This window comes from Cupressus sempervirens, chromosome 1 (assembly GCF_028749045.1).
Source record: "Cupressus sempervirens isolate cs-2001-9-10 chromosome 1, ASM2874904v1, whole genome shotgun sequence".
In the NCBI taxonomy this organism is placed as follows: domain Eukaryota; kingdom Viridiplantae; phylum Streptophyta; class Pinopsida; order Cupressales; family Cupressaceae; genus Cupressus; species Cupressus sempervirens.
In genome coordinates, this window is record NC_143118.1 from 589,259,802 (window position 1) to 589,272,753 (window position 12,952).

A 12,952-nucleotide genomic window follows, 5' to 3' on the forward strand; every position below is an offset into this window, starting at 1 on the left:
TCATTTTTTTTGAAAAATATCTTCTCCTTGTAGCATTGATTTGAATTTCATAATTATATGCAGCCAAACCATTGAAATAACCATTAGAGTAGTAGCTCCTCAACACTAAATTCTTTGCATTAACTTGAAGCTAATTTAATGGTGACAGGTGATATTTGAGGTCATTGAGATCAAAATCATGGATCGCAGTTTTGCAGATCGTATCCACTTTCTTCACTTTGGAGGGGGGGTGGGGGGGAATCACCATTATGGAATTTTCCCTATGATTTATCAATTTCTATACTCCACTAACTATTTAGTTAAACTCGTGATTCATGAGATGCCCCTTAGAATCCAATGTACATTAACTTGTAATCAAAATATACAAGAATAAGATATTTGGAATGCATATCCCTATAGAAAAAAGATAAATTAAATTTTGTAGAGAAAATATTTTACATTTAAATTCGCTATTTACAAATCCTTTTTTATTTACCTATAGTGTAGTGAGAATAAAATTTGGACTTTATAAAGGCATGAAAAAACAATGTATTTGTTAAAACTTATTTTTTATTTGTTGCCACATTATTTAATATAATTTTGAAATATTCAATGCATTACGAAGGAGAATAAGTTTAATGATCAAATAAAAAAAAATAGATTGGAAAAATATTTAAGCCTTTATCAAATGAGTATCCTTATTGCTATGGAAATATATATACAAAATCATACAATTTGGAACTCTTTGCATTATGATAATGTTATGCATTGAGAAATTGGTAGATGATCACTATAATAAAGTTTTTCATTTGTAATCTAAAGTGATTAATGAAATATATATTCCTCAACTTTAGAAAAAATAGGCAAAGATTTTTTATTATGTATAAGTTATAGTGAGGTAAATGATATCATATATGAAAATCTACGGTTCAAAAAAATAGACTCTAGATGCTTCAATATACATACCTAAGGAATCTTCCAACATCTAAGAGTCAAAATGTGGAATATATTTAACTTGTGGATGTATAAGTTGATGAAATCCAACTTCATAGCTTGCTAAGATCACCTACATGCAAATAACCTATCGAAGGCAAACCAAAGAAGGAAAAGGTGGAGCTTGGAAAAACACTAAATAGACCAAGAGAGAAGATATTGCAAACTAAGAAAAAAGTATTGCTATTGAAAATGAGATGAGAAATACAATGAGAGAGACCAAATATAAAGGCATCAAGGAAGCTTGTAGAACAAGCTGGAAAGTGCTAGAAGATAAGGTTGACAACTAAGAATACGCCCACAAAAGGTGGAATATCCTCGATCATGGTGAGGAGATAAGTATGATTTACATAGGAACAAACTCCTGTGTTGTCAAAAACTCCTAGATTATAACTAATAAAAAAATGCATTAACCTAAGTAAACTTATGTAAAAGAATAAATAATTACTATATAATGATGAGAGAGTTGAAGAGGTACAAACACCTATAAAGGCATGCACTAGTAAATTTAGCCTAAATTTTGATGCAAAAAGTTCAAAATTGCAACCAGATTTGGTTGAATAGACGACTAAACTTGTTATCAATCTTTTTAGTCAATTTTTCATCACAATCATTATGCATCAAAATTTCAACTTCCAAAAGGTCAACTTATCGATAAGAGGTTCCTCAATTTTGCTAGTCCAACTTGAACTCTTATTTCCTCATTTATGTCCATTGCTGGTCAAAATTTTGACGTAAACCCCTTAACTTTTTTGATGGTGAAGCCAAACTACAACCAACACCCCTTGAACCATCATTAAAATTGCATACCAAGACCCCTTAAGTTTCTATGGTGGTACCATAAATTCAAAAACAAAGGGAAGACATCTTCGTCTAAAGTGAATGCTTGGTAGAAATTTAGACAGGTTGTGTCAATTATTAGAAAAGCTTTTCTCTCATAGGAGACTTGTAAACTGCACAAAATTTGATTCTAAACCATAATTGCTCAATGCATGAGAATCAAGGTATCATGCACAGTTCTACCTCCATACCATTGTTTTGTTCATCACATGATTTATTTCATACAAAATAATGGGAAGGAGGAAGAAATGTGCATGGTATCATGAGTCTCTAGTGAGCAATTATTCTTTAGAATCAAATTTTGTGTAGTTTAGAAGGCTCCTATGAGAGCAAAGCCTTTGCAATAATTGGCACAACCCATCTAAATTTTGGTTCTTGAGACACCATTGCTTGTAAAGACTTAGTATATAAGCTACCTATGAATGGATTGTACTTTGAATAGAATTAGTATGAAAGGAAAGACATATGTTTCATGATATCAACTCAAAAAATGGATGTAATAAATATGAACAAACAATCTAAATTTGAAGTACAATAAAACAATTTCTATAAATAGAAAAGATGAGCAACAAATCAAGGATTGAAAGTTAGAGCCAATATTAGAGCTTATTGAAGAAAAAAAATTTTGTTTAATTTAAATAGCCTTTAACAAAAATATAGAAGATTAATTACTCATTCTTGACAAAGAGATATTGGATCCATACAAGGAACAAACCAATGGATAAAAAAATTGAATTGTTGCAAGGAGATGACTAATATCCACCTAGAGTCAAGCCATAAGAACCATTGAAGCAAGAGCCACATTTTAATAAGAGGCATAAACAAAATCCACCAATAATCTAAAATGGTTTATGAATCGAGATAAGAAATAAATGCTAATAAATAATAGGCAAAGGGCTATTCAAATAATATTTGTACAAGATATTTTAAGTGTCATTTAAATTTATAAATAATGTAATTTGGTTAATGAAGAATCAAAATTCTGTATATTAATGTGACATTTTAAAAAAAAATGTTTAAAATTGAGGGAGTAAATGTTGGTTGTATGCTATTATGCATAACTAATTAATAGTAAAACTTATCATATAATTGACAAATCTTTATAAATATATGATGGTTTTTTAAATATGTATAGAAATATTGATTAAGTAGATTACTTAGGAAGGTATGTAAATTTTAGAGATTTAGAATAGAGCTAATCAAGGAGATCAAATATTAGTTTTATATGCATCCTTAAGAAGATCGGATAAAATGTTCGAAGCAGATTCTCAAACTATTCAAGTTTCAAAGGTAAAAATAACAATGTTGTATGTTTTGGTAATTTTCTATCTTTTAGTCATCATAGCATTGTAAGCTGATTGGATCACCACTTGATGCTGATTGGATCAACATTGTTCACGCTAATGCTCTTGTGACTAGTCTTTTGGATTTATAATAATGTATGTTGACTGGATCAACAACTCCTTGCTCTGTTACTCATCAATGTTTATTTCAGCTATCAATTTTGGAAGATTCAACAATCTAGATATATAATGTTTGAGTAGATGAGGTGTGATCAATGAGCCTCTTTCTTTCTCACTCATTTAGTGCATCATTAAAAATAGACCAAAATGAAAGTTACCCAAATCAGAATTGCAGGCCTATGGATGTGATACAAATGCTAGGTTAGGGAAGGAAAGAAGGAAATTAAGAAAGGAAATTGCAATGTCTTATGGTATGCACCTCAAGGTACTTGAGATTAACCTCACACATATAACATTTCCTTACAAATACATGAATGGATTTTAGTAAATCAAATTTTAGATTTGGTTAAAATGATGACAAAGAGACTTGGCAACATATTAGCAAAACAAAAACAAAGAATGATAGCTGTATCTAATTTCAAAATCCTTCAAAATGCTCAACTGATTATATTCATTTAAAATTTATCATCATTTTAGTATCCACTTTCCAATCTTGATTTTCCTGTAATGTGATTCTCACTTTAGTATTTCTTGTTATTCCACCCTGTTTCGTTGTCTTTCAATAGTTCTTCTACTAATTAATAATTACCTCTCTTCAGTCAACTTGTGATCATGCATTACTTTAGATATTATTTAAAAATCAATCACCTGTTGCCTACTTTTGTTATTCTTAATCAATCTTAACATTGGCCCAACATATAGTAATTTGAATCTATAACTATGTGAATGTACAAAATGAGATGGCAATGGATATACAAAAAGAAGAATAACTTGGGAATTGGCCCCAAAAGATACCAATACATTCAAAGTGTGTGAAAATGTCAAGCTTGTAATTTTCTTTTGGTGACCTTTAAGCTTCATTTTTACCTGGTTAGTTTAAACAAGTTTTGAAAAGACACAAGTTAGAAGTTTCCATTTTTAATGATGCACTAAATAAGTGATCAAGAAAGAGACTCATTGATCAGACCTCATCTACTCGAACATTGTATATTTGGATTGTTGAATCTTCCATCCCAATTGCAATGATGTTATTATCTTGAGGGTGAAAAGCTAGAAATGTAGCTGCAGGAGGAGGTGCCATGAAGGTAGTCATAACTTGTTATAAACACTCATTAGCAAGCATGCCACAAAATATTTTCTCATAACTTTGGTTGAAAATAGGAAACAAAAAACTTGATAAGCAACCCAAGTAAGAATATAACTTCTAAATTGATTAGCTCAGTAGTCATGTTGAAAAGGAACATATTTTCAAAATATGCACCTTCAATGTCATCATATTGAATAAGGAGACCTTTCCACTAGAGGCAGACATTGCATAGGAATCATTCTTAGACAAAGCTATGCTAGCATCGACTTCTTCTAGATTCGTAGCACCGATATCATTAGTCATCACAATCCCACTACTTGGCTACCACATTTGTGGTTGAAGATTGGCAGTAGACTATAGAGAAGATCACTATCTTAGTGACTTAAAAGAAAATTTTCTAAGCAGCACACAAAAATTCTTTCCAAATTAAGAGCATCACCTTTCCAGATGGATTTTTCTCATTTTGTGGCCATTCCCATAGTTTATGGAGTGCATTTAATGCCAACAGTAAAAGGGCAACGCCAGAATTGGTATATATCAGTCTTGTAACCTGTACAAAACAATAGGTGCTAATCTAATTATTGAAGTAATGAATTGCAAAGAAGGATATTTGGGTCTAGTTATAGATATGACTTTTCATATTATAGGGAGTAATGCATGGTAACACAAAGTCCATAAAGTGTTTTAGAGGATAGCCTTTGTCCTTGATGTCAGAGTATGGAGATTGGTCCTCAAGAAATGTTGAAACAATGCATATAAGATTGATATTCCATTAGACATAAGTCTTTCTCCTATTTTTAATATTTCTAATCTTTATGCATATAAGCCACCTACTGATGTTTGTGATGCAAGAATAGGTCACAAGGATACTATTGATGTTTCTTAGTTATGTAAGGTCAATAAACCTTAGATTGAATGCATTTTTGACAAGAAGGTTACAAAAAAAACTAGGAGAGACACCTATTATTCCTACCTTCTCAAATGGAAGGACACATCCAATGAAGATGCAACTTGGATGACTCAAATAGAGATTGAAAAGGTAGGGTATCAATTGGACACAATACCAACTCAAGGGACTTGAGTTCTTTTGAGGAGGGTAGCCTGGTGTAGGGCACTCAAGGCCATCATGAGGCATTCCACAAGGATCTTGCACTACACCACCTTCCTAGGGAATTCATGAGTAATATAACAAGGTTTTTGGATGCTAGGAATAAGTTCATGTTGTTATAAGCCCATTTGTAAAGGTTAAAGGTTCATTTGGTGTTTCTATAAACCGTGAATCCTTAGAGACCTATAAGGGCTAAATAGGCTTAGAATAAGGAATATATCCAAAAATGGTTGAAAAGTCCTTAGAATAAATTTATATAGGTTTTCAGAAGGTTTGAGAGTCTTAGGACTTCATTATGTTCAAAATTGCAAAATGTAACAAAAAGTTGCTAAGTAATCTTTTCTTAAAAGTTGGTAATTAAAAATAAAGGAGTTTGAACCAATTATAACTATTCCCAAGGTATATGAACAGTCAAAAATTCTTATAAATGTATGATCCAACCTTCCCATTAGAACAGGTTGGTTGATGTACAAATTTTTGCAGATTTCAATAAAGATTATTGGTTTTTTGGCTCAAAACTGCTACATTTATGTTTTCACACATGTTGTATGGATTGGAAAGGGAGGTTGAATGATTTTATGAGTAAATTTATTGATTTTCCTATCCAACACGCTTGGTTTGAAGATCACTAGTGATTTCTATCAAAAGTTATAGCAATTTCTTTCAAAACTGTCTAGAAATCTTAGGTGGGATGTATAACTCATGACTATATAATTCAAATGGAAAAAAAAACCAATGAAAATGGGAGCTCTAGGAGTGTACTTTAAGATTCAAAAATTAGGATTTGAAAAACCAAAGGGAGTTAATTTTTCTTGCAAGCCTTAGGCCAAATATTTGTATGCATTTAGTCTAAAATTGAAGGAATTTGATTGCTAGAACTGTATGTGAAGGAAAGTAACCAAATAAAATGTGGATTGGTGGTGTACTAGTTACTCCTTGAAGTTTTTAAGGTTTATTTCTATTCTATACACCCATTCCTTAGTCTTCCTTTGAAAACCAAGCCTAAAGCGGTCCATTTAGGTCTGTGTACTTAGACAGATTAGTGGAGTGCTGGAGTAGATTGGAATTTGATCTTTTGGGGTATTGTTGGGGTTGTCAAACACTTATTATTTCCGCCCTTGGATTAGGTATTATATGTGTGGTTGTGATGGATGTAGAAACTTCTCACTATTAGCCCTCTTAGCCTTATTTATGAATAGGTTGGTGGAACTTATGAATAGTAAGTGATACTCTCCATACTTATCTCCATACTCTCCATGCTTATCAAATAGATAAGTATGTTTATGAATACTTATTATACTCTCCATAATTATCTAAATACTCTCCATACTTATCAAATAGATAAGTATATATAAACAAGATGGTGAGAAAGTGAGGCTTTTGAATTGCCCACGAAGTTCCAACTAGGACATTGAAAATTGTGGGGAAATTTAATAATTTGAAACTTCTATTGTTTATGATGATTTGTTCATATTTTTGATTAATTCTATGATCCATTATCAAAATATAAAAATATGAAAAAAATAAATAAGAAAATCAAAATATTCCCAAATTAAAATGATGAATGATGAAATTTGATTTAAAACATTAACAATAAAAAAATGATAAGATCTGTTTCACTCAACCCAAACACAATAGTGAAAACCCCACTCCATTGCAAAGACCATGATGATTTATCAACACCCTTGTCCAAAAACACTATCAAAGCAGTAGTTTCAGTGGATCACAAAAGTGTTGTGAGTGCCGACAGGGATAATGGGGCTAGAAAGCTTTTCATTATCTCAGCTTGCATTGCATGCTCTTAATTTTTAGTCACAACTCAAAAATACAACTACTATATAAGAAAAGATATTCATGAATGAGACCAATGTTTCTATTATAGTAAGAAAGGACTAAAAACTAGGAAAAGAGGATGACAAAATAAAATAGAACCAAGGCAAGAGTCTAGAACATATCTGTGAATTGTGAGCCTCTCAACTCAAATAATCATGAAACCAAATAATAATTGATCTTAGCTTCCACCTATACAATCATGGCATATGACATGATTGTCACAGTTGTTAAGAGCTAAATGCATCCAGTGACTATTTTGTCTAGATTACCCTCATGTAGAAAGTTAGGGATGATGTTTTCTGAGGGAGGGTCTAATGAAGGCCAGAGCTGGCTTATAGTAGGACCACGTAGGAAGCTCATGGCCATGGTTCTAGATGCACATAGCACTATACCCACAATCTTGAAATGGCTACTTACAAACTTAATGTCTACTTTCTCCATCCTACAAAGACAGAAAAGTACCAATTAGATCATAAGAGTATAAAAACCCAATCTTTGAAGAAGTAGAAAACATGTTAATTGCTTTTAATATGATGTTACTAAAGGATAAAATAGATTAATAATCTTAAGATTGAACTTTGTTAATTGTGTATCAATAATATTCTGATGTTAACCAAGTTAGACATTGTTGCATGACTAGTAAAAATTTGTATTGACATCTAAGGGACAAGGAATTTTTTGTGGTAACTGATTCACCCCTCCCTTCTTAGTTACACCCTTACATTTCTAGTTCAAGGTTTTGGCCTCATTTTCTCTAGCTCATATTGAAATAAGATCTAGAGAGTATTGTCACCAAGTCTTTGTAGTAGGTAACAATATAAGAGGTGGAATCTCAATATGAATATAAGTAAATCTAAAAACTTTAAAAGGAGGTTTCAAGATGACTAGTCTTGCTTGTCGCTCCTTTTGTGGCTAGCTGAAAATAAAATTTGATGGGGATTATAAAAGGGACTCCTAGGTAGACTAGGTATTAGGGAGTGATTAGAAATGAGTATGGATTTTTTAATTCTATAGTGGCACTTTCCTTGGACTATCAAAGTAACCACTATCAACTTCAATGTTTAATTCTTTCTAAGAACTTGAATACTAGATATGTTTGGCTACAAGGTGACTCAAATAATGTTTCTGATTAAAAAGACAGAGTGACATTTAACTCGACCCAAAACCACATATAGTCAATAGAAAAAGATATTACATGAAGCCCCAAAAAGGATCTTTGCTGGGAAAACCAACAACATGATAGAAAAACCCATTAAAATAGAAACAAAAAACTATATATACCATAATAGGATTTATAAACAAGAAAATAAATATAATAGGATTTATAATCAAGAAAAAAAATATATTCCACAAGGAGAGTTTCCTTGAAGTGAGGATCAAAATAATCCTTCCAAATAATTTCAAGAGGAGTGTTTAGACCAATATGCTTCAAATAATCAGCATGGAGTGCTAAGATATCACTGAAGACATTGTGGAAGTATCAACTAACTATCTCTCATGAGCACACAAAAGTTATGTACAATAACACTAATCATTAGATTGTGGCCAAGGATATGGATGAACATGACTAGTTCTTTTTTTCTAATGTTATGTTTATCATATTGTCATGCCCAATATTTGAACAAGACACACATATGCATGTGTGTACATGCACACACACACACACTCTCTCTCTCTCTCTCTCTCTCTCTCTCTCTCTCTCTCTCTCTCTCTCTCTCTATATATATATATATATATATATATATATATATATATATATATATATATATATATATATATATATATATATATATATATTCAAATCAAAAATTTGAAACACTTTAAGAATTCATACCAAATCATTTTAGATCATTTCTATAAAACTCAATTACTTTTAATCATATTTAAGGAAATATTTAAAGTGAAATGTATCCACAACATTGAAATGTCTTTTCTAATATTACAATCACAATTGGATTTTTACAACAAATCAAAATTACATAAATGAAGATCTACATGTGAGCTTTATGATACAAACTTTTACAAATTTCCAAGGGGTCCTGTACTACTAGGGATGTCTCAACTGCCTCTCTAAAGGTAGATGGAAAAGCTAACTAAATTGAATCTTGAAGAGGTACTCTAAGCCCCTTAATAAAATGATGAATACTACACAACTTCTCATGCTTATGTACTCAACATAGGGAAGAAGCTCAAAAAACCTATGCTCATACTGTAGCCAAATTATGATGAATTGGGTATTGTAGCCAAATTATTATTAATTGGGTATTGAAGCCAAATCCAAAAGGAAATTAATTTGATTGATATATATGTAATGTATTTCATCATATCCAAATGGAATCAAGTAATAAAGTAATGAGATAGAGGCTGATGAATGTGAATTAAAGAAGGCTACAAGTAGGATAAGGGACAACAAAGACTTGTCTATCACAGTAAGGTGAGCATTGCAATTCAAGGAATCTCTTTCAGCAAATCAAAGTTGAAAATCAAAGATCAACCGTTGATTCATTCGAATAGGTGCATTAGTCAAATCCTTTAACTAAGTGGGCTTAATAGTCTTTTTCTAAATCTCCTAATAGAGTGCATACTTCACTGTATGTTTGTAAATCCTTTAACAAGGTGCACCTAACAATCCTTATTTCTCCTAATAGGGTAAATCACTAGAAGTGGTCAATTGTAAGCCTTAACAAGCCAACTTTATACTATAGTACTAAAGCTTTTGGGTATCATCCCCACTATATTTTTACTTTCTTTTTGGAAGGTTTTTGGATCACCATATCTTGTGTCAAATTTTTATGAATCTTTTATTGCTTTAATTATTTCATGCATGCAATTAGATGATAATAATATATGAAGGATTGATTGGTGAAGTAAGTTAAATTTTATTGGTTCCTAATTCAACCCTCCCCTCTCAGTAACTTAACCTACCTTATATTTACAATAATAGTTCTCTCAAGTAGTGATACTTGATAGAGATATTCTTTTTCTTAGTGTACATCACTAGATTATTTGAAATGTTAATAGCACGTGTGTTATCACAATAGATAACTATGGATCCTTTATCTCTTCTTTCATGTCTTTCAATAAATTCTTAATCTGCATTATATTTGAACAGTTCACTGCATCTGCCGCATACTTAGCTTCATTTGTTGATTGGGAAATAAAACTTTGTTTCTTGCTTGTCCATGATCCAAATCTTTTTCCTAGAAATAATGCACATCCACTAGTTCTTTTTCTGTCATATCAATTTCATACTTCCTCTTTTCATTAGGATTTATAGGTAAATTATTAGGAAATTTATAACCATTAACACTTGAATCTCAAACATCAACATTAATAGATAAAAAATGTGTTTGCATCATTACTTTCCAAAAAGCGTAATCTGATCCATCAAAAGTAGGAACCTTTGAAGAACTATCTTGAGCTATGAAAGATAAGTATTCCACTCAACCACAATCTACCCAAATTTTTTAAACTTGATGTAGGGAACCTTTCTCGTATACCACTTGCTCAAATAAAAACACCACTGAGAGGGGGGTGAATTAATAGTTTAAAATATTTTTCAAAACTTGAAACAATGTCAAATTATAAAATTTAACACAAGAGAGAGATAGGTAATTCATAATTCTAATGTGGAAAAATCCTTAGGGTAAAAAATCACTTTGAATTTGAAACTTAATTGGCTTCTTTGGAAAATCTTTTAGAGCACAACTCTGGGAAGTACCAACACCCTATTTTAGAAACACCGATTTCAAGGAACACCAATCCCTTACACTTGAAGCACGGAATTTATGAACATAAGAAGAACCAAATTCCAAAATAAGAAAATGAGTTACAAAATTGGAGTATCATCTCTATTACAATACAAATCATGAATCCCTAGTTTCAACATATTGTTGAAAACATAATGTAGTGTATACTTCTATCCTTCTCTCTTATGACTCTTTTATATCAAAAATTGCACCAAAGAGTATGAGCATCTTTCAATGAATTTATTCGAGGATGACATGCATAATTAGATCTTAAAAAATATATATGATTTTAATAATATGACTTGAATTATATTCTTTCAAACTATCAACTTTGTTGAAGTAATAAACCCTTGTTTCTTCTCAAAAATATCAAGTATCCAAATATGTTTTCTTGTTCCATTAAAAGATTTGATCAAATACTTATATGAATGAATATAGAAGCAATATATAAGCCTTCTTCTACCTCTGATAAAATTTGGCAATGAAAATAAAATCAAAAATAGGAAAATAGAAACATAAATCATTACCCTCTTCTTTGTTCTTTAAAATCTTCTTGCAAACTATTCGAACTATAAAGAATTCCACACAAATCTTGTAACTTCTATGAAAACAACCTATTGGAAATTTTAGAGGAATGTACCCTCTACTTATAAACCAAAAAATTCAACATTTAGAGGTAGGTACATACCCTAAACTTGAATTGGACTAAAACTATTCAAAACTACTAAAACTATCATAACAATTTGATAATTACTTCTAGTAAACAAACTTCTTCTCTTTCCATACATGAATTATGTAAAAACTAACAAAGACCCATTTGATCTAATTCAAAGTCTTTTCCAAAAAGGTATGATAGTTGGGGCCTACGAGATAAAAATGCCTATCAACTTTCTAATAGACCAAAACTATTTTTTATAAACATTTTGTTAACCAATGTGAACATTAAGTGTTAATTGTATAATGTGTTTGTCTTGAAAATGTTTTGAACAATATTTAAGGACATAAAATAAGATAATTACATGATGTTAACCATACCATATGCTCATTATAGTTACGTAGATGAATTATTGACTTCAATAACAACAATTAAAGACCAATTACCAAGGGTTCAACAAATATTTGTATATGTAAACTAGTACAATTTCTAGGTTTGTAAATTTCACTAGTGTGAAAGGATATCTCAAACTATAAAGTTCTCTATTTCAATAAATGTGGGAAAGCTTAAAATCAAACAATTTACAAAATAGATTTGTTCATGCCCAATTAACCCTAAAACTTCATATTTTATGGTTTTTATTTTCTTTTAATTAAAATTTAGATTTTTTTTTTGTAAGTAGTTGGTCTCAAATTCGACTTCTTTTCTTCTTTTTCTTGGGGAAATATAGCTTTAGAAATACATTTAGGGAAAGATGGCTCTAGAAATATATATTTGGACTTGAGATTTATTGGTATCTCTAACTATTGTTGACTATTGGTGTCAATCACTTAGTCATTTACAAGGCAAAGTTAGATATTCATCACTATGACTGAGCTACTCTATAGAGGCCAAGTCATGTACATAAGACAATATGTGCCAAACAATTCTATAGAATTCAAGTAAAGTATGGTCACAAAGCAATTTTCTATAATGACTGAGCTCATTCAACGATCGAGGAAGTTATTAGCGACCTAGGTGAAATTCCAAGTATGTAAGTACCTAATGATATAATATATGTTAGGCATAGTATATCTTGAGCATCAAGAAATTAATAACGGTCAAGCAACAACAATGCCAAGCACCAGCAATAATAGAGCTCGAGTAATACAGAGTGTACATAAAAGTTAGGAATGGAGCTAAGTTTTAGGAAAAATGTTAATCAAGCTGACTTGGAAGGATTATTTAAGTTTTGAAAAGGTTGTT